This window comes from Trematomus bernacchii, unplaced genomic scaffold (genome assembly GCF_902827165.1).
Source record: "Trematomus bernacchii unplaced genomic scaffold, fTreBer1.1, whole genome shotgun sequence".
Lineage (NCBI taxonomy): Eukaryota > Metazoa > Chordata > Actinopteri > Perciformes > Nototheniidae > Trematomus > Trematomus bernacchii.
In genome coordinates, this window is record NW_022987784.1 from 1404931 (window position 1) to 1423844 (window position 18914).

At 39.5% G+C, this 18914-nt stretch overlaps 18 non-coding genes across 18 annotated transcripts; all 18 read right to left on the reverse strand.

Moving 5' to 3' along the window:
* Positions 1–729: 729 nt before the first annotated feature.
* LOC117497508 lies at positions 730–870 on the reverse strand. Its single transcript, XR_004557408.1, has one exon. It is a non-coding gene; the product is annotated as a U4 spliceosomal RNA (small nuclear RNA).
* A 478-nt stretch (positions 871–1348) lies between these two features.
* On the reverse strand, positions 1349–1489 carry LOC117497489. Its single transcript, XR_004557389.1, has one exon. It is a non-coding gene; the product is annotated as a U4 spliceosomal RNA (small nuclear RNA).
* A 953-nt stretch (positions 1490–2442) lies between these two features.
* LOC117497487 lies at positions 2443–2583 on the reverse strand. The gene has a single exon (XR_004557387.1). It is a non-coding gene; the product is annotated as a U4 spliceosomal RNA (small nuclear RNA).
* Positions 2584–5365: 2782 nt separating this feature from the next.
* LOC117497490 lies at positions 5366–5506 on the reverse strand. Its single transcript, XR_004557390.1, has one exon. It is a non-coding gene; the product is annotated as a U4 spliceosomal RNA (small nuclear RNA).
* Positions 5507–6592: 1086 nt separating this feature from the next.
* On the reverse strand, positions 6593–6733 carry LOC117497491. The gene has a single exon (XR_004557391.1). It is a non-coding gene; the product is annotated as a U4 spliceosomal RNA (small nuclear RNA).
* Positions 6734–7212: 479 nt separating this feature from the next.
* Positions 7213–7353, reverse strand: LOC117497503. Its single transcript, XR_004557403.1, has one exon. It is a non-coding gene; the product is annotated as a U4 spliceosomal RNA (small nuclear RNA).
* Positions 7354–7990: 637 nt separating this feature from the next.
* LOC117497510 lies at positions 7991–8132 on the reverse strand. The gene has a single exon (XR_004557410.1). It is a non-coding gene; the product is annotated as a U4 spliceosomal RNA (small nuclear RNA).
* An 866-nt stretch (positions 8133–8998) lies between these two features.
* LOC117497492 lies at positions 8999–9139 on the reverse strand. The gene has a single exon (XR_004557392.1). It is a non-coding gene; the product is annotated as a U4 spliceosomal RNA (small nuclear RNA).
* Positions 9140–9617: 478 nt separating this feature from the next.
* Positions 9618–9758, reverse strand: LOC117497493. Its single transcript, XR_004557393.1, has one exon. It is a non-coding gene; the product is annotated as a U4 spliceosomal RNA (small nuclear RNA).
* Positions 9759–10629: 871 nt separating this feature from the next.
* On the reverse strand, positions 10630–10771 carry LOC117497514. The gene has a single exon (XR_004557414.1). It is a non-coding gene; the product is annotated as a U4 spliceosomal RNA (small nuclear RNA).
* A 477-nt stretch (positions 10772–11248) lies between these two features.
* Positions 11249–11389, reverse strand: LOC117497494. The gene has a single exon (XR_004557394.1). It is a non-coding gene; the product is annotated as a U4 spliceosomal RNA (small nuclear RNA).
* Positions 11390–12633: 1244 nt separating this feature from the next.
* LOC117497495 lies at positions 12634–12774 on the reverse strand. The gene has a single exon (XR_004557395.1). It is a non-coding gene; the product is annotated as a U4 spliceosomal RNA (small nuclear RNA).
* Positions 12775–13647: 873 nt separating this feature from the next.
* Positions 13648–13788, reverse strand: LOC117497504. The gene has a single exon (XR_004557404.1). It is a non-coding gene; the product is annotated as a U4 spliceosomal RNA (small nuclear RNA).
* A 478-nt stretch (positions 13789–14266) lies between these two features.
* LOC117497496 lies at positions 14267–14407 on the reverse strand. Its single transcript, XR_004557396.1, has one exon. It is a non-coding gene; the product is annotated as a U4 spliceosomal RNA (small nuclear RNA).
* A 476-nt stretch (positions 14408–14883) lies between these two features.
* LOC117497497 lies at positions 14884–15024 on the reverse strand. Its single transcript, XR_004557397.1, has one exon. It is a non-coding gene; the product is annotated as a U4 spliceosomal RNA (small nuclear RNA).
* Positions 15025–16269: 1245 nt separating this feature from the next.
* LOC117497505 lies at positions 16270–16410 on the reverse strand. Its single transcript, XR_004557405.1, has one exon. It is a non-coding gene; the product is annotated as a U4 spliceosomal RNA (small nuclear RNA).
* An 872-nt stretch (positions 16411–17282) lies between these two features.
* Positions 17283–17423, reverse strand: LOC117497506. Its single transcript, XR_004557406.1, has one exon. It is a non-coding gene; the product is annotated as a U4 spliceosomal RNA (small nuclear RNA).
* A 1245-nt stretch (positions 17424–18668) lies between these two features.
* LOC117497499 lies at positions 18669–18809 on the reverse strand. Its single transcript, XR_004557399.1, has one exon. It is a non-coding gene; the product is annotated as a U4 spliceosomal RNA (small nuclear RNA).
* Between the last annotated feature and the right edge of the window lie 105 nt (positions 18810–18914).

Sequence of the window (18914 nt, forward strand, 5' to 3'; positions counted from 1 at the left end):
ACCTATCATGCTATTTTAGGCAATAGCATAGGTCTCAGATATATACAAATATATAAAAAACATGTCTATGAAGTGTTTTGCTCAAAATACCAAACAGATCACCCATTCTAGCCATGCCTCATATCCCTCTATTTCACTTCCTGTTTCAAAAGTGCTGATTTTGGCTATAAAGCTCTGAAAAAAAAAAGAATTGATTAAAAAAAAAAGGAGGGGGCTGAGCTCATGCGGGAGATTCTACCGGCAGATTCTGCCGTGATGAAACGCCATATCATGGATTATCAAGGATTATTTCTGAAACAGTATGGAGCTCAAAGGCTTTCTCTCTTGCCTATACCACAAGGTGAGTTCCTTTTTATTTCCTGCTTCTTCACACAGTATGCTCTGGGTTGATTAAGACTAAACACACTTACCAAAGAAGGTTACAAATTAAGTTGTTCTCAGAGTAGCCCTTTATATTTATTTTAGCATCCCAAAATATAGTTTTTTACTAACTGTATGTGTTATATAACAGGTATTCTAGGTTTTTTAGAACAAGAAGTGAATAATACCAGTTGTGAAAAGACTTAATTAATTGTGTTGAAAGTTCCTAGTTCACGAAATTCATTTAATCATTATAGACATCTAGTGGAGAGTTTGGATAATGATATTATCAATCCAGTGGTGGGACGGCATCTTCTTACAACAGTAGAGCCTTTTCATATGAAATATTATTATTTAACACGTTATCGGTCTCCTGAGAGACTGTCAAAAATTGCCGTCGGCGACTATATTTCAAGTCGTCTAGGCGGGGTATTGGGTAAAGTTTTCAACCAGCAATAATCACGCCTCGGATAAACCTCATGGGCTACGATACTGCCACTGCGCAAAGCTGATGATCACAGGTTGCAGAGGAGACGGGTATAAGGTGAACACACCCTTCTGACAGGGTTTAACATGAGTACTGTTGAAAGACTGCAAGGAAACTCTGAATGTAGACTTGTAGTGTATGGTTAGGACAAGTTAGTTAATTTATATGGGGTGTGTGACTGTCCTGCTATAGTTTGGATGGATTAAAACAAGAAGGTCAGTGTGCCTAATTGTTGTTAAGAATATAGACCTCCTGCGAAACGTTTTGAAATAAGATATGATTCAACTTTATTTATACCGAGGGTAATTGTACAGAAGTTGCATCATAGAGTGGGAAAGGATGCAGATATTTAGGGTTCAAATCAAACACAATGTAACCAAATGAAGATCACATGTGAGTTAATGTAGACAAATATGAAATAAGTTTGAACATGTATTCTGTTTTTCCTTCTTCAAGTGGAGCCTTTTTATAATATATTATTATTGTTTAACAATTTATCGGTCTCCTGAGAGACTGTCAAAAATTGCCGTCGCCGACTATATTTCAAGTCGTCTAGGCGGGGTATTGGGTAAAGTTTTCAACCAGCAATAATCGCGCCTCGGATAAACCTCATGGGCTACGATACTGCCACTGCGCAAAGCTGATGATCACAGGTTGCAGAGGAGGAGGCTATAAGGTGAACACACCCTTCTGACAGGGTTTAACATGAGTACTGTTGAAAGACTGCTTGGAAACTCTGTATGCAGACTTGTAGTGTATTGTTAGGATAAGTTAGTTAAAGTGGACCTATCATGCTATTTTTAGGCAATAGCATAGGTCTCAGATATATACAAATATATAAAAAACATGTCTTTGAAGTGTTTTGCTCAAAATACCAAACAGATCACCCATTCTAGCCATGCCTCATATCCCTCTATTTCACTTCCTGTTTCAAAAGTGCTGATGTTGGCTATAAAGCTCTAAAAAAACAGTATGGAGCTCAAAGGCTTTCTCTCTTGCCCGTTATACCACAAGGTGAGTTCCTTTTTATTTCCTGCTTCTTCACACAGTATGTTCTGGGCTGATTAAGACTAAACACACTTACTTGTTCTCAGAGTAGCCCTTTATATTTATTTTAGCATCCCAAAATATAGTTTTTTACTAACTGTATGTGTTATATAACCTTTCAAAAATATAGTGTCCGAATATAGAATTCCTGCAAAATGTTTTGAAATAAGATATGATTCAACTTTATTTATACCGAGGGTAATTGTACAGAAGTTGCATCATAAAATGGGAAAGGATGCAGATATTTAGGGTTCAAATCAAACACAATGTAACCAAATGAAGATCACTTGTGAGTTAATGTAGACAAATAGGAACTAAGTTTGAAGACAGGTATTCTAGATTTTTTAGAACAAGAAGTGAATAATACCAGTTGTGAAAAGACTTAATTAGTTGTGTTGAAAGTTCCTAGTTCACGAAATTCATTTAATCATTATAGACATCTAGTGGAGAGTTTGGATAATGATATTATCAATCCAGTGGTGGGACGGCATCTTCTTACAACAGTAGAGCCTTTTCATATGAAATATTATTATTTAACACGTTATCGGTCTCCTGAGAGACTGTCAAAAATTGCCATCGCCGACTATATTTCAAGTCGTCTAGGCGGGGTATTGGGTAAAGTTTTCAACCAGCAATAATCGCGCCTCGGATAAACCTCATGGGCTACGATACTGCCACTGCGCAAAGCTAAAGATCACAGGTTGCAGAGGAGGAGGCTATAAGGTGAACACACCCTTCTGACAGGGTTTAACATGAGTACTGTTGAAAGACTGCAAGGAAACTCTGTATGCAGACTTGTAGTGTATTGTTAGGATAAGTTAGTTAAAGTGGACCTATCATGCTATTTTTAGGCAATAGCATAGGTCTCAGATATATACAAATATATAAAAAAACATGTCTATGAAGTGTTTTGCTCAAAATACCAAACAGATCACCCATTCTAGCCATGCCTCATATCCCTCTATTTCACTTCCTGTTTCAAAAGTGCTGATTTTGGCTATAAAGCTCTGAAAAAAAAAAGAATTGATTAAAAAAAAAAGGAGGGGGGCTGAGCTCATGCGGGAGATTCTACCGGCAGATTCTGCCGTGATGAAACGCCATATCATGGATTATCAAGGATTATTTCTGAAACAGTATGGAGCTCAAAGGCTTTCTCTCTTGCCTATACCACAAGGTGAGCTCCTTTTTATTTCCTGCTTCTTCACACAGTATGCTCTGGGTTGATTAAGACTAAACACACTTACCAAAGAAGGTTACAAATTAAGTTGTTCTCAGAGTAGCCCTTTATATTTATTTTAGCATCCCAAAATATAGTTTTTTACTAACTGTATGTGTTATATAACAGGTATTCTAGGTTTTTTAGAACAAGAAGTGAATACTACCAGTTGTGAAAAGACTTAAAGGGCCCATGTCATGGCCATTTCCACTGATCATAATTACATTGTTGAGGTATACTAAAATAGATTTATACTGTGCAATTTTCCAAACTCACATTGGTTTCGCATACAGCATCTCTGTCAAGCATGTGTATTCAGCAGTATTCACTTTCTCCACTAAACGACTCGTTGGAGCTCTTGCCCCCCCCTCCCTGTGAGCCTAGTGTGCTCCGATTGGTCAGCTCGGCCACTCGTTCTGATTAGTCAACCACCAGAGAGGCTGCGCCCATGTCTAACAGTGCTTTTCCCGGCTGCTCTCAGCGTAACATCAGTCTTATCATGGCGTCGGCACAGCCGTATATTTTATATACATATATATTTGTAACTGTTGTTATAGAAGAGTGTGACGGCCCCAGGGCCTTTGTCTTACGATGGGGTGGAGCTGAAGAAGCTAATCAGCACGATCACGGACACCTCCGGACACTACGGCCCCAGTCTCTCTCCAAAGCGGCTGCAGGAAGACTAACTCTGCGATCCTCTCAACCACCTATCTTTGCATTTACCACAATAAATATGCCGTGGTTTTGTAAACTCGTGTATGTCTCCTTGTCTTTCCGTTGTGGCCTACGAGCCGCTCATAACAAAGAGTAAGTTATTTTTACCCGTTATAAACTACTACTGTTTGATGAGAAATCAAATCATGGTTTGCTATATATGAATTCAGGGAAGAAAGGATAGGCCTACTAAGTATTTCCATTAAACTTTATTTTTAGAAATGTACAAAATGAACATAAATATACATATATACACGGTATATCATCCATTCCTCCTCCTTGCATCTTGCCTGCGCACAGCCGGTGCGGTGCCTTTTAGCACGACGCCTCAGTAGTAGTAGAAGTGCCTTTTAGCACGTCATGGATTGTCCGCCAGGATCTGGCTGGACGAAATCAAATGCAAATCACAAAATATTAGAGAAACTTAGTTGTTTTAGATTCGTTAGTAGTAGTTGTGTAATGAACAGCTTGCCTGCTAATATGCTAACCTAGCTTTGTTTACCTTGGTAGCTAACACGATATGAACGTTAGCTTGGAGGAAAGGCAACTATAATGCAGTGTAATAAAACTACTATGAACAAAAGCTAGTGGTTCATATTAGGCTAGCAATAACGTGTTTATAATTGCAATCGTATACGGGTATTCTGCTACCATACAATGTAACTTGCATGAATACATTGTTTTGCGCTAGCATACAGCTAGCCTCGTTAGCTACATGCAGTATATGTACGGTCACAATGTACGGTAAATCACAGTACAGTATACTGTATGAGTATTCCGTGTGTGTGACTGCAGACATTCTCCTGCCTATGACATACATGTATGCAGGCCATCTGCTGATATTAGAGTTGATATATGGAAACTCTAGCAACTTAGTTAGCACAGTTAGCACTGTGTCAATGGCTTAGCAGTCCAACACAGTTTACACATTTAAACAGTCTTGTTTGATAAATACACAAATAACAATGCAAACTTACAGGTTGTATACCCAGATCTTCCCCTGCTCCAAACGGTCCAAACAAGCTGTGCATATCCGGCCTCAAACTGGGCAATGTTTTGGAAGCTTTCGTCTGTGAAATGCCGGTTCTTCGAACCTCTGGAGGAGGAACACGCCGCTGCTGGTGTGGCCATAGCTCTTCGGGATTGGTCCATTTCGTTCCGGGTACCGCATGACATCAGGCGGTACCCGGAAGAATCAAATGGGCAGTGACGTATCTCCAACGAGGCGTTTTGGGGAGGTATTTTCTGTGTTAGAGTTTTACTCGCTACAGGGTGTACTTTGAGGGTTTTGACTCTGCACACCGTTTACATGCATAAAAACCTTCATAACACACAAGGGGACGGGTAATAACCGGAAAAGCATGACATGGGAGCTTTAATTAGTTGTGTTGAAAGTTCCTAGTTCACGAAATTCATTTAATCATTATAGACATCTAGTGGAGAGTTTGGATAATGATATTATCAATCCAGTGGTGGGACGGCATCTTCTTACAACAGTAGAGCCTTTTCATATGAAATATTATTATTTAACACTTTATCGGTCTCCTGAGAGACTGTCAAAAATTGCCGTCGCCGACTATATTTCAAGTCGTCTAGGCGGGGTATTGGGTAAAGTTTTCAACCAGCAATAATCGCGCCTCGGATAAACCTCATGGGCTACGATACTGCCACTGCGCAAAGCTGATGATCACAGGTTGCAGAGGAGGAGGCTATAAGGTGAACACACCCTTCTGACAGGGTTTAACATGAGTACTGTTGAAAGACTGCAAGGAAACTCTGTATGCAGACTTGTAGTGTATTGTTAGGATAAGTTAGTTAAAGTGGACCTATCATGCTATTTTTAGGCAATAGCATAGGTCTCAGATATATACAAATATATAAAAAAACATGTCTATGAAGTGTTTTGCTCAAAATACCAAACAGATCACCCATTCTAGTCATGCCTCATATCCCTCTATTTCACTTCCTGTTTCAAAAGTGCTGATTTTGGCTATAAAGCTCTGAAAAAAAAAGAATTGATTAAAAAAAAAAGGAGGGGGGCTGAGCTCATGCGGGAGATTCTACCGGCAGATTCTGCCGTGATGAAACGCCATATCATGGATTATCAAGGATTATTTCTGAAACAGTATGGAGCTCAAAGGCTTTCTCTCTTGCCTATACCACAAGGTGAGTTCCTTTTTATTTCCTGCTTCTTCACACAGTATGCTCTGGGCTGATTAAGACTAAACACACTTACCAAAGAAGGTTACAAATTAAGTTGTTCTCAGAGTAGCCCTTTATATTTATTTTAGCATCCCAAAATATAGTTTTTTACTAACTGTATGTGTTATATAACCTTTCAAAAATATAGTGTCCGAATATAGAATTCCTCCAAAACGTTTTGAAATAAGATATGATTCAACTTTATTTATACCGAGGGTAATTGTACAGAAGTTGCATCATAAAATGGGAAAGGATGCAGATATTTAGGGTTCAAATCAAACACAATGTAACCAAATGAAGATCACATGTGAGTTAATGTAGACAACTAGGAACTAAGTTTGAAGACAGGTATTCTAGATTTTTTAGAACAAGAAGTGAATAATACCAGTTGTGAAAAGACTTAATTAGTTGTGTTGAAAGTTCCTAGTTCACGAAATTCATTTAATCATTATAGACATCTAGTGGAGAGTTTGGATAATGATATTATCAATCCAGTGGTGGGACGGCATCTTCTTACAACAGTAGAGCCTTTTCATATGAAATATTATTATTTAACACGTTATCGGTCTCCTGAGAGACTGTCAAAAATTGCCGTCGCCGACTATATTTCAAGTCGTCTAGGCGGGGTATTGGGTAAAGTTTTCAACCAGCAATAATCGCGCCTCGGATAAACCTCATGGGCTACGATACTGCCACTGCGCAAAGCTAAAGATCACAGGTTGCAGAGGAGACGGGTATAAGGTGAACACACCCTTCTGACAGGGTTTAACATGAGTACTGTTGAAAGACTGCATGGAAACTCTGAATGTAGACTTGTAATGTATGGTTAGGACAAGTTAGTTAATTTATATGGGGTGTGTGACTGTCCTGCTATAGTTTGGATGGATTAAAACAAGAAGGTCAGTGTGCCTAATTGTTGTTAAGAATATAGACCTCCTGCAAAACGTTTTGAAATAAGATATGATTCAACTTTATTTATACAGAGGGTAATTGTACAGAGGTTGCATCATAGAGTGGGAAAGAAAACAGATATCTAAGATTCAAATCAAACACAATGTAACCAAAATGAAGATCATAAGTGAGTTATTGTAGACAAATATGAAATAAGTTTGAACATGTATTCTGTTTTTCCTTCTTCAAGTGGAGCCTTTTTATAATATATTATTATTGTTTAACAATTTATCGGTCTCCTGAGAGACTGTCAAAAATTGCCGTCGCCGACTATATTTCAAGTCGTCTAGGCGGGGTATTGGGTAAAGTTTTCAACCAGCAATAATCACGCCTCGGATAAACCTCATGGGCTACGATACTGCCACTGCGCAAAGCTAAAGATCACAGGTTGCAGAGGAGACGGGTATAAGGTGAACACACCCGTCTGACAGGGTTTAACATGAGTACTGTTGAAAGACTGCATGGAAACTCTGAATGTAGACTTGTAATGTATGGTTAGGACAAGTTAGTTAATTTATATGGGGTGTGTGACTGTCCTGCTATAGTTTGGATGGATTAAAACAAGAAGGTCAGTGTGCCTAATTGTTGTTAAGAATATAGACCTCCTGCAAAACGTTTTGAAATAAGATATGATTCAACTTTATTTATACCGAGGGTAATTGTAGAAATAGCATCATAAAGTGGGAAAGGATGCAGATATTTAAGGTTCAAATCAAACACAATGTAAACCAAATAGAGATCACAAGTGAATTAGTGGATAATAAACATATTGAATAAGTATAAAGTAAGGTATTCTGGGGTTTCTAGAACAAGAAGTGAAGAATAACTGTGTACTCTACAGTTGTGTGTTATCATGAAAATAGTTGTGTTGGAAGTTCCCCATTCACAGCATTCCTTCACATAATCTTTATTGACATCTAGTGGAGAGTCCTGGTAATTACATTATCAATACATTGATGTGAAGGCTAGAGCCATTTTATATTATAGAATATTAATGTTTAACAAGTTATCGGTCTCCTGAGAGACTGTCAAAAATTGCCGTCGCCGACTATATTTCAAGTCGTCTTGGGCGGGGTATTGGGTAAAGTTTTCAATCAGCAATAATCGCGCCTCGGATAAACCTCATGGGCTACGATACTGCCACTGCGCAAAGCTGATGATCACAGGTTGCAGAGGAGACGGGTATAAGGTGAACACACCCTTCTGACAGGGTTTAACATGCATACTGTTGAAAGACTGCAAGGAAACTCTGTATGCAGACTTGTAGTGTATTGTTAGGATAAGTTAGTTAAAGTGGACCTATCATGCTATTTTTAGGCAATAGCATAGGTCTCAGATATATACAAATATATAAAAAACATGTCTATGAAGTGTTTTGCTCAAAATACCAAACAGATCACTCATTCTAGCCATGCCTCATATCCCTCTATTTCACTTCCTGTTTCAAAAGTGCTGATTTTGGCTATAAAGCTCTAAAAAAAAAAGAATTGATTAAAAAAAAAAGGAGGGGGCTGAGCTCATGCGGGAGATTCTACCGGCAGATTCTGCCGTGATGAAACGCCATATCATGGATTATCAAGGATTATTTCTGAAACAGTATGGAGCTCAAAGGCTTTCTCTCTTGCCTATACCACAAGGTGAGTTCCTTTTTATTTCCTGCTTCTTCACACAGTATGCTCTGGGTTGATTAAGACTAAACACACTTACCAAAGAAGGTTACAAATTAAGTTGTTCTCAGAGTAGCCCTTTATATTTATTTTAGCATCCCAAAATACAGTTTTTTACTAACTGTATGTGTTATATAACAGGTATTCTAGGTTTTTTAGAACAAGAAGTGAATAATACCAGTTGTGAAAAGACTTAATTAGTTGTGTTGAAAGTTCCTAGTTCACGAAATTAATCATTATTGACATCTAGTGGAGAGTTTGGATAATGATATTATCAATCCAGTGGTGGGACGGCATCTTCTTACAACAGTAGAGCCTTTTCATATGAAATATTATTATTTAACACGTTATCGGTCTCCTGAGAGACTGTCAAAAATTGCCGTCGCCGACTATATTTCAAGTCGTCTAGGCGGGGTATTGGGTAAAGTTTTCAACCAGCAATAATCGCGCCTCGGATAAACCTCATGGGCTACGATACTGCCACTGCGCAAAGCTGATGATCACAGGTTGCAGAGGAGACGGGTATAAGGTGAACACACCCTTCTGACAGGGTTTAACATGAGTACTGTTGAAAGACTGCAAGGAAACTCTGTATGTAGACTTGTAGTGTATGGTTAGGACAAGTTAGTTAATTTATATGGGGTGTGTGACTGTCCTGCTATAGTTTGGATGGATTAAAACAAGAAGGTCAGTGTGCCTAATTGTTGTTAAGAATATAGACCTCCTGCAAAACGTTTTGAAATAAGATATGATTCAACTTTATTTATACAGAGGGTAATTGTACAGAAGTTGCATCATAAAGTGGGAAAGAAAACAGATAGCTAAGATTCAAATCAAACACAATGTAACCAAATGAAGATCACTTGTGAGTTAATGTAGACAAATATGAAATAAGTTTGAACATGTATTCTGTTTTTCCTTCTTCAAGTGGAGCCTTTTTATAATATATTATTATTGTTTAACAATTTATCGGTCTCCTGAGAGACTGTCAAAAATTGCCGTCGCCGACTATATTTCAAGTCGTCTAGGCGGGGTATTGGGTAAAGTTTTCAACCAGCAATAATCGCGCCTCGGATAAACCTCATGGGCTACGATACTGCCACTGCGCAAAGCTGATGATCACAGGTTGCAGAGGAGGAGGCTATAAGGTGAACACACCCTTCTGACAGGGTGTAACATGAGTACTGTTGAAAGACTGCAAGGAAACTCTGTATGCAGACTTGTAGTGTATTGTTAGGATAAGTTAGTTAAAGTGGACCTATCATGCTATTTTTAGGCAATAGCATAGGTCTCAGATATATACAAATATATAAAAAAACATGTCTATGAAGTGTTTTGCTCAAAATACCAAACAGATCACCCATTCTAGCCATGCCTCATATCCCTCTATTTCACTTCCTGTTTCAAAAGTGCTGATTTTGGCTATAAAGCTCTGAAAAAAAAAGAATTGATTAAAAAAAAAGGAGGGGGCTGAGCTCATGCGGGAGATTCTACCGGCAGATTCTGCCGTGATGAAACGCCATATCATGGATTATCAAGGATTATTTCTGAAACAGTATGGAGCTCAAAGGCTTTCTCTCTTGCCTATACCACAAGGTGAGTTCCTTTTTATTTCCTGCTTCTTCACACAGTATGCTCTGGGTTGATTAAGACTAAACACACTTACCAAAGAAGGTTACAAATTAAGTTGTTCTCAGAGTAGCCCTTTATATTTATTTTAGCATCCCAAAATATAGTTTTTTACTAACTGTATGTGTTATATAACAGGTATTCTAGGTTTTTTAGAACAAGAAGTGAATACTACCAGTTGTGAAAAGACTTAATTAGTTGTGTTGAAAGTTCCTAGTTCACGAAATTCATTTAATCATTATAGACATCTAGTGGAGAGTTTGGATAATGATATTATCAATCCAGTGGTGGGACGGCATCTTCTTACAACAGTAGAGCCTTTTCATATGAAATATTATTATTTAACACGTTATCGGTCTCCTGAGAGACTGTCAAAAATTGCCGTCGCCGACTATATTTCAAGTCGTCTAGGCGGGGGTATTGGGTAAAGTTTTCAACCAGCAATAATCACGCCTCGGATAAACCTCATGGGCTACGATACTGCCACTGCGCAAAGCTAAAGATCACAGGTTGCAGAGGAGACGGGTATAAGGTGAACACACCCTTCTGACAGGGTTTAACATGAGTACTGTTGAAAGACTGCAAGGAAACTCTGTATGTAGACTTGTAGTGTATGGTTAGGACAAGTTAGTTAATTTATATGGGGTGTGTGACTGTCCTGCTATAGTTTGGATGGATTAAAACAAGAAGGTCAGTGTGCCTAATTGTTGTTAAGAATATAGACCTCCTGCAAAACGTTTTGAAATAAGATATGATTCAACTTTATTTATACCGAGGGTAATTGTACAGAAGTTGCATCATAGAGTGGGAAAGGATGCAGATATTTAGGGTTCAAATCAAACACAATGTAACCAAATGAAGATCACATGTGAGTTAATGTAGACAAATATGAAATAAGTTTGAACATGTATTCTGTTTTTCCTTCTTCAAGTGGAGCCTTTTATAATATATTATTATTGTTTAACAATTTATCGGTCTCCTGAGAGACTGTCAAAAATTGCCGTCGCCGACTATATTTCAAGTCGTCTAGGCGGGGTATTGGGTAAAGTTTTCAACCAGCAATAATCGCGCCTCGGATAAACCTCATGGGCTACGATACTGCCACTGCGCAAAGCTAAGATCACAGGTTGCAGAGGAGGAGGCTATAAGGTGAACACACCCTTCTGACAGGGTTTAACATGAGTACTGTTGAAAGACTGCATGGAAACTCTGTATGCAGACTTGTAGTGTATTGTTAGGATAAGTTAGTTAATTTATATGGGGTGTGTGACTGTCCTGCTATAGTTTGGATGGATTAAAACAAGAAGGTCAGTGTGCCTAATTGTTGTTAAGAATATAGACCTCCTGCAAAACGTTTTGAAATAAGATATGATTCAACTTTATTTATACAGAGGGTAATTGTACAGAGGTTGCATCATAGAGTGGGAAAGAAAACAGATATCTTAGATTCAAATCAAACACAATGTAACCAAAATGAAGATCATAAGTGAGTTATGGCGCGTTTCCACTACACGGCCTCGCTCGGCCCCGCTCGGTATGGCTGGGCCTCGTTAGGACTGGCTCACTTTATGGCGCATTTCCATTACAGTTTAGGAACTGGGGCAGTATCTATAGTAACGCAGTGTAGGCGGAGGCGTGACGTGATCTTCAGAGGACCCCAGAAAAACAACACAGCCGTTAGCTGTTAGCACTCACAGCTCACAGCTCCTCATATATGTTCAGAAACTAGACAAAAGTTAAACAAGTACAAACCACAGACTGCCTGTGTCATGGTGAATACAGTCGCTGCTTTATTTATGTCTGTATAGGCCGTTGTTGTGAGTGTGGACGGTCGGAGCATATACTGCGTTAGCTTAGCCAATCTCCATTTAGAAAACAAGCATTTTAAAAGGTTTTTCCCCTGCCGTCTGTCTGCAGACTTGACAAAGCATTAATTCATGGTTTTTACTAACCGGTATCAGTATGTTGTTACTTCGGCATCATTTTGAAACGTGTATTACAATTAAATCACGGTCAAATATGTCCATCTTGTTGTAGTTGTTGCCCCCTTGCCAGCGACGCTCTCTCTAGTTTAGCATACTCAGCCCGACTCAGCCTCGTTGACTCTGGCCCTGGACCCACGATTTTATGAGGCCAGAAAAACTGTGAATTAGGACCCGCCGGCCGGTACTAGGCCAAGTGGAAACGCAACCAAAGACGGGCCGCTGACGTCACAGCCCTCTTAAACCGGGCTGCGGGCTGTAGTGGAAACGCGCCATTAATGTAGACAAATATGAAATAAGTTTGAACATGTATTCTGTTTTTCCTTCTTCAAGTGGAGCCTTTTTATAATATATTATTATTGTTTAACAATTTATCGGTCTCCTGAGAGACTGTCAAAAATTGCCGTCGCCGACTATATTTCAAGTCGTCTAGGCGGGGTATTGGGTAAAGTTTTCAACCAGCAATAATCGCGCCTCGGATAAACCTCATGGGCTACGATACTGCCACTGCGCAAAGCTGATGATCACAGGTTGCAGAGGAGGAGGCTATAAGGTGAACACACCCTTCTGACAGGGTTTAACATGAGTACTGTTGAAAGACTGCATGGAAACTCTGTATGCAGACTTGTAGTGTATTGTTAGGATAAGTTAGTTAAAGTGGACCTATCATGCTATTTTTAGGCAATAGCATAGGTCTCAGATATATACAAATATATAAAAAACATGTCTATGAAGTGTTTTGCTCAAAATACCAAACAGATCACCCATTCTAGTCATGCCTCATATCCCTCTATTTCACTTCCTGTTTCAAAAGTGCTGATTTTGGCTATAAAGCTCTGAAAAAAAAAAAGAATTGATTAAAAAAAAAAGGAGGGGGCTGAGCTCATGCGGGAGATTCTACCGGCAGATTCTGCCGTGATGAAACGCCATATCATGGATTATCAAGGATTATTTCTGAAACAGTATGGAGCTCAAAGGCTTTCTCTCTTGCCTATACCACAAGGTGAGTTCCTTTTTATTTCCTGCTTCTTCACACAGTATGCTCTGGGTTGATTAAGACTAAACACACTTACCAAAGAAGGTTACAAATTAAGTTGTTCTCAGAGTAGCCCTTTATATTTATTTTAGCATCCCAAAATATAGTTTTTTACTAACTGTATGTGTTATATAACAGGTATTCTAGGTTTTTTAGAACAAGAAGTGAATACTACCAGTTGTGAAAAGACTTAATTAATTGTGTTGAAAGTTCCTAGTTCACGAAATTCATTTAATCATTATAGACATCTAGTGGAGAGTTTGGATAATGATATTATCAATCCAGTGGTGGGACGGCATCTTCTTACAACAGTAGAGCCTTTTCATATGAAATATTATTATTTAACACGTTATCGGTCTCCTGAGAGACTGTCAAAAATTGCCGTCGCCGACTATATTTCAAGTCGTCTAGGCGGGGTATTGGGTAAAGTTTTCAACCAGCAATAATCACGCCTCGGATAAACCTCATGGGCTACGATACTGCCACTGCGCAAAGCTAAAGATCACAGGTTGCAGAGGAGACGGGTATAAGGTGAACACACCCTTCTGACAGGGTTTAACATGAGTACTGTTGAAAGACTGCAAGGAAACTCTGTATGTAGACTTGTAGTGTATGGTTAGGACAAGTTAGTTAATTTATATGGGGTGTGTGACTGTCCTGCTATAGTTTGGATGGATTAAAACAAGAAGGTCAGTGTGCCTAATTGTTGTTAAGAATATAGACCTCCTGCAAAACGTTTTGAAATAAGATATGATTCAACTTTATTTATACAGAGGGTAATTGTACAGAAGTTGCATCATAAAGTGGGAAAGAAAACAGATAGCTAAGATTCAAATCAAACACAATGTAACCAAATGAAGATCACTTGTGAGTTAATGTAGACAAATATGAAATAAGTTTGAACATGTATTCTGTTTTTCCTTCTTCAAGTGGAGCCTTTTTATAATATATTATTATTGTTTAACAATTTATCGGTCTCCTGAGAGACTGTCAAAAATTGCCGTCGCCGACTATATTTCAAGTCGTCTAGGCGGGGTATTGGGTAAAGTTTTCAACCAGCAATAATCGCGCCTCGGATAAACCTCATGGGCTACGATACTGCCACTGCGCAAAGCTAAAGATCACAGGTTGCAGAGGAGACGGGTATAAGGTGAACACACCCGTCTGACAGGGTTTAACATGAGTACTGTTGAAAGACTGCATGGAAACTCTGTATGTAGACTTGTAGTGTATTGTTAGGATAAGTTAGTTAATTTATATGGGGTGTGTGACTGTCCTGCTATAGTTTGGATGGATTAAAACAAGAAGGTCAGTGTGCCTAATTGTTGTTAAGAATATAGACCTCCTGCAAAACGTTTTGAAATAAGATATGATTCAACTTTATTTATACCGAGGGTAATTGTACAGAAGTTGCATCATAGAGTGGGAAAGGATGCAGATATTTAGGGTTCAAATCAAACACAATGTAACCAAATGAAGATCACATGTGAGTTAATGTAGACAAATATGAAATAAGTTTGAACATGTATTCTGTTTTTCCTTCTTCAAGTGGAGCCTTTTATAATATATTATTATTGTTAACAATTTATCGGTCTCCTGAGAGACTGTCAAAAATTGCCGTCGCCGACTATATTTCAAGTCGTCTAGGCGGGGTATTGGGTAAAGTTTTCAACCAGCAATAATCGCGCCTCGGATAAACCTCATGGGCTACGATACTGCCACTGCGCAAAGCTAAAGATCACAGGTTGCAGAGGAGGAGGCTATAAGGTGAACACACCCTTCTGACAGGGTTTAACATGAGTACTGTTGAAAGACTGCATGGAAACTCTGTATGCAGACTTGTAGTGTATTGTTAGGATAAGTTAGTTAATTTATATGGGGTGTGTGACTGTCCTGCTATAGTTTGGATGGATTAAAACAAGAAGGTCAGTGTGCCTAATTGTTGTTAAGAATATAGACCTCCTGCAAAACGTTTTGAAATAAGATATGATTCAACTTTATTTATACAGAGGGTAATTGTACAGAGGTTGCATCATAGAGTGGGAAAGAAAACAGATATCTAAGATTCAAATCAAACACAATGTAACCAAAATGAAGATCATAAGTGAGTTATGGCGCGTTTCCACTACACGGCCTCGCTCGGCCCCGCTCGGTATGGCTGGGCCTCGTTAGGACTGGCTCACTTTATGGCGCATTTCCATTACAGTTTAGGAACTGGGGCAGTATCTATAGTAACGCAGTGTAGGCGGAGGCGTGACGTGATCTTCAGAGGACCCCAGAAAAACAACACAGCCGTTAGCTGTTAGCACTCAGAGCTCACAGCTCCTCATATCTGTTCAGAAACTAGACAAAAGTTAAACAAGTACAAACCACAGACTGCCTGTGTCATGGTGAATACAGTCGCTGCTTTATTTATGTCTGTATAGGCCGTTGTTGTGAGTGTGGACGGTCGGAGCATATACTGCGTTAGCTTAGCCAATCTCCATTTAGAAAACAAGCATTTTAAAAGGTTTTTCCCCTGCCGTCTGTCTGCAGACTTGACAAAGCATTAATTCATGGTTTTTACTAACCGGTATCAGTATGTTGTTACTTCGGCATCATTTTGAAACGTGTATTACAATTAAATCACGGTCAAATATGTCCATCTTGTTGTAGTTGTTGCCCCCTTGCCAGCGACGCTCTCTCTAGTTTAGCATACTCAGCCCGACTCAGCCTCGTTGACTCTGGCCCTGGACCCACGATTTTATGAGGCCAGAAAAACTGTGAATTAGGACCCGCCGGCCGGTACTAGGCCAAGTGGAAACGCAACCAAAGACGGGCCGCTGACGTCACAGCCCTCTTAAACCGGGCTGCGGGCTGTAGTGGAAACTCGCCATTAATGTAGACAAATATGAAATAAGTTTGAACATGTATTCTGTTTTTCCTTCTTCAAGTGGAGCCTTTTTATAATATATTATTATTGTTTAACAAGTTATCGGTCTCCTGAGAGACTGTCAAAAATTGCCGTCGCCGACTATATTTCAAGTCGTCTAGGCGGGGTATTGGGTAAAGTTTTCAACCAGCAATAATCACGCCTCGGATAAACCTCATGGGCTACGATACTGCCACTGCGCAAAGCTAATGATCACAGGTTGCAGAGGAGGAGGCTATAAGGTGAACACACCCTTCTGACAGGGTTTAACATGAGTACTGTTGAAAGACTGCAAGGAAACTCTGTATGCAGACTTGTAGTGTATTGTTAGGATAAGTTAGTTAAAGTGGACCTATCATGCTATTTTTAGGCAATAGCATAGGTCTCAGATATATACAAATATATAAAAAACATGTCTTTGAAGTGTTTTGCTCAAAATACCAAACAGATCACCCATTCTAGTCATGCCTCATATCCCTCTCTTTCACTTCCTGTTTCAAAAGTGCTGATTTTGGCTATAAAGCTCTAAAAAAAAAAAGAATTGATTTTAAAAAAAAGGAGGGGGCTGAGCTCATGCGGGAGATTCTACCGGCAGATTCTGCCGTGATGAAACGCCATATCATGGATTATCAAGGATTATTTCTGAAACAGTATGGAGCTCAAAGGCTTTCTCTCTTGCCTATACCACAAGGTGAGTTCCTTTTTATTTCCTGCTTCTTCACACAGTATGCTCTGGGTTGATTAAGACTAAACACACTTACCAAAGAAGGTTACAAATTAAGTTGTTCTCAGAGTAGCCCTTTATATTTATTTTAGCATCCCAAAATATAGTTTTTTACTAACTGTATGTGTTATATAACAGGTATTCTAGGTTTTTTAGAACAAGAAGTGAATAATACCAGTTGTGAAAAGACTTAATTAGTTGTGTTGAAAGTTCCTAGTTCACGAAATTCATTTAATCATTATAGACATCTAGTGGAGAGTTTGGATAATGATATTATCAATCCAGTGGTGGGACGGCATCTTCTTACAACAGTAGAGCCTTTTCATATGAAATATTATTATTTAACACGTTATCGGTCTCCTGAGAGACTGTCAAAAATTGCCGTCGCCGACTATATTTCAAGTCGTCTAGGCGGGGTATTGGGTAAAGTTTTCAACCAGCAATAATCACGCCTCGGATAAACCTCATGGGCTACGATACTGCCACTGCGCAAAGCTAAAGATCACAGGTTGCAGAGGAGACGGGTATAAGGTGAACACACCCTTCTGACAGGGTGTAACATGAGTACTGTTGAAAGACTGCAAGGAAACTCTGTATGTAGACTTGTAGTGTATGGTTAGGACAAGTTAGTTAATTTATATGGGGTGTGTGACTGTCCTGCTATAGTTTGGATGGATTAAAACAAGAAGGTCAGTGTGCCTAATTGTTGTTAAGAATATAGACCTCCTGCAAAACGTTTTGAAATAAGATATGATTCAACTTTATTTATACAGAGGGTAATTGTACAGAGGTTGCATCATAGAGTGGGAAAGAAAACAGATATCTAAGATTCAAATCAAACACAATGTAACCAAAATGAAGATCATAAGTGAGTTATGGCGCGTTTCCACTACACGGCCTCGCTCGGCCCCGCTCGGTATGGCTGGGCCTCGTTAGGACTGGCTCACTTTATGGCGCATTTCCATTACAGTTTAGGAACTGGGGCAGTATCTATAGTAACGCAGTGTAGGCGGAGCCGTGACGTCATCTTCAGAGGACCCCAGAAAAACAACACAGCCGTTAGCTGTTAGCACTCAGAGCTCACAGCTCCTCATATCTGTTCAGAAACTAGACAAAAGTTAAACAAGTACAAACCACAGACTGCCTGTGTCATGGCGAATACAGTCGCTGCTTTATTTATGTCTGTATAGGCCGTTGTTGTGAGTGTGGACGGTCGGAGCATATACTGCGTTAGCTTAGCCAATCTCCATTTAGAAAACAAGCATTTTAAAAGGTTTTTCCCCTGCCGTCTGTCTGCAGACTTGACAAAGCATTAATTCATGGTTTTTACTAACCGGTATCAGTATGTTGTTACTTCGGCATCATTTTGAAACGTGTATTACAATTAAATCACGGTCAAATATGTCCATCTTGTTGTAGTTGTTGCCCCCTTGCCAGCGACGCTCTCTCTAGTTTAGCATACTCAGCCCGACTCAGCCTCGTTGTCTCTGGCCCTGGACCCACGATTTTATGAGGCCAGAAAAACTGTGAATTAGGACCCGCCGGCCGGTACTAGGCCAAGTGGAAACGCAACCAAAGACGGGCCGCTGACGTCACAGCCCTCTTAAACCGGGCTGCGGGCTGTAGTGGAAACGCGCCATTAATGTAGACAAATATGAAATAAGTTTGAACATGTATTCTGTTTTTCCTTCTTCAAGTGGAGCCTTTTTATAATATATTATTATTGTTTAACAATTTATCGGTCTCCTGAGAGACTGTCAAAAATTGCCGTCGCCGACTATATTTCAAGTCGTCTAGGCGGGGTATTGGGTAAAGTTTTCAACCAGCAATAATCGCGCCTCGGATAAACCTCATGGGCTACGATACTGCCACTGCGCAAAGCTAATGATCACAGGTTGCAGAGGAGGAGGCTATAAGGTGAACACACCCTTCTGACAGGGTTTAACATGAGTACTGTTGAAAGCAGGGCTCGAGCTTAAGGACCTCCC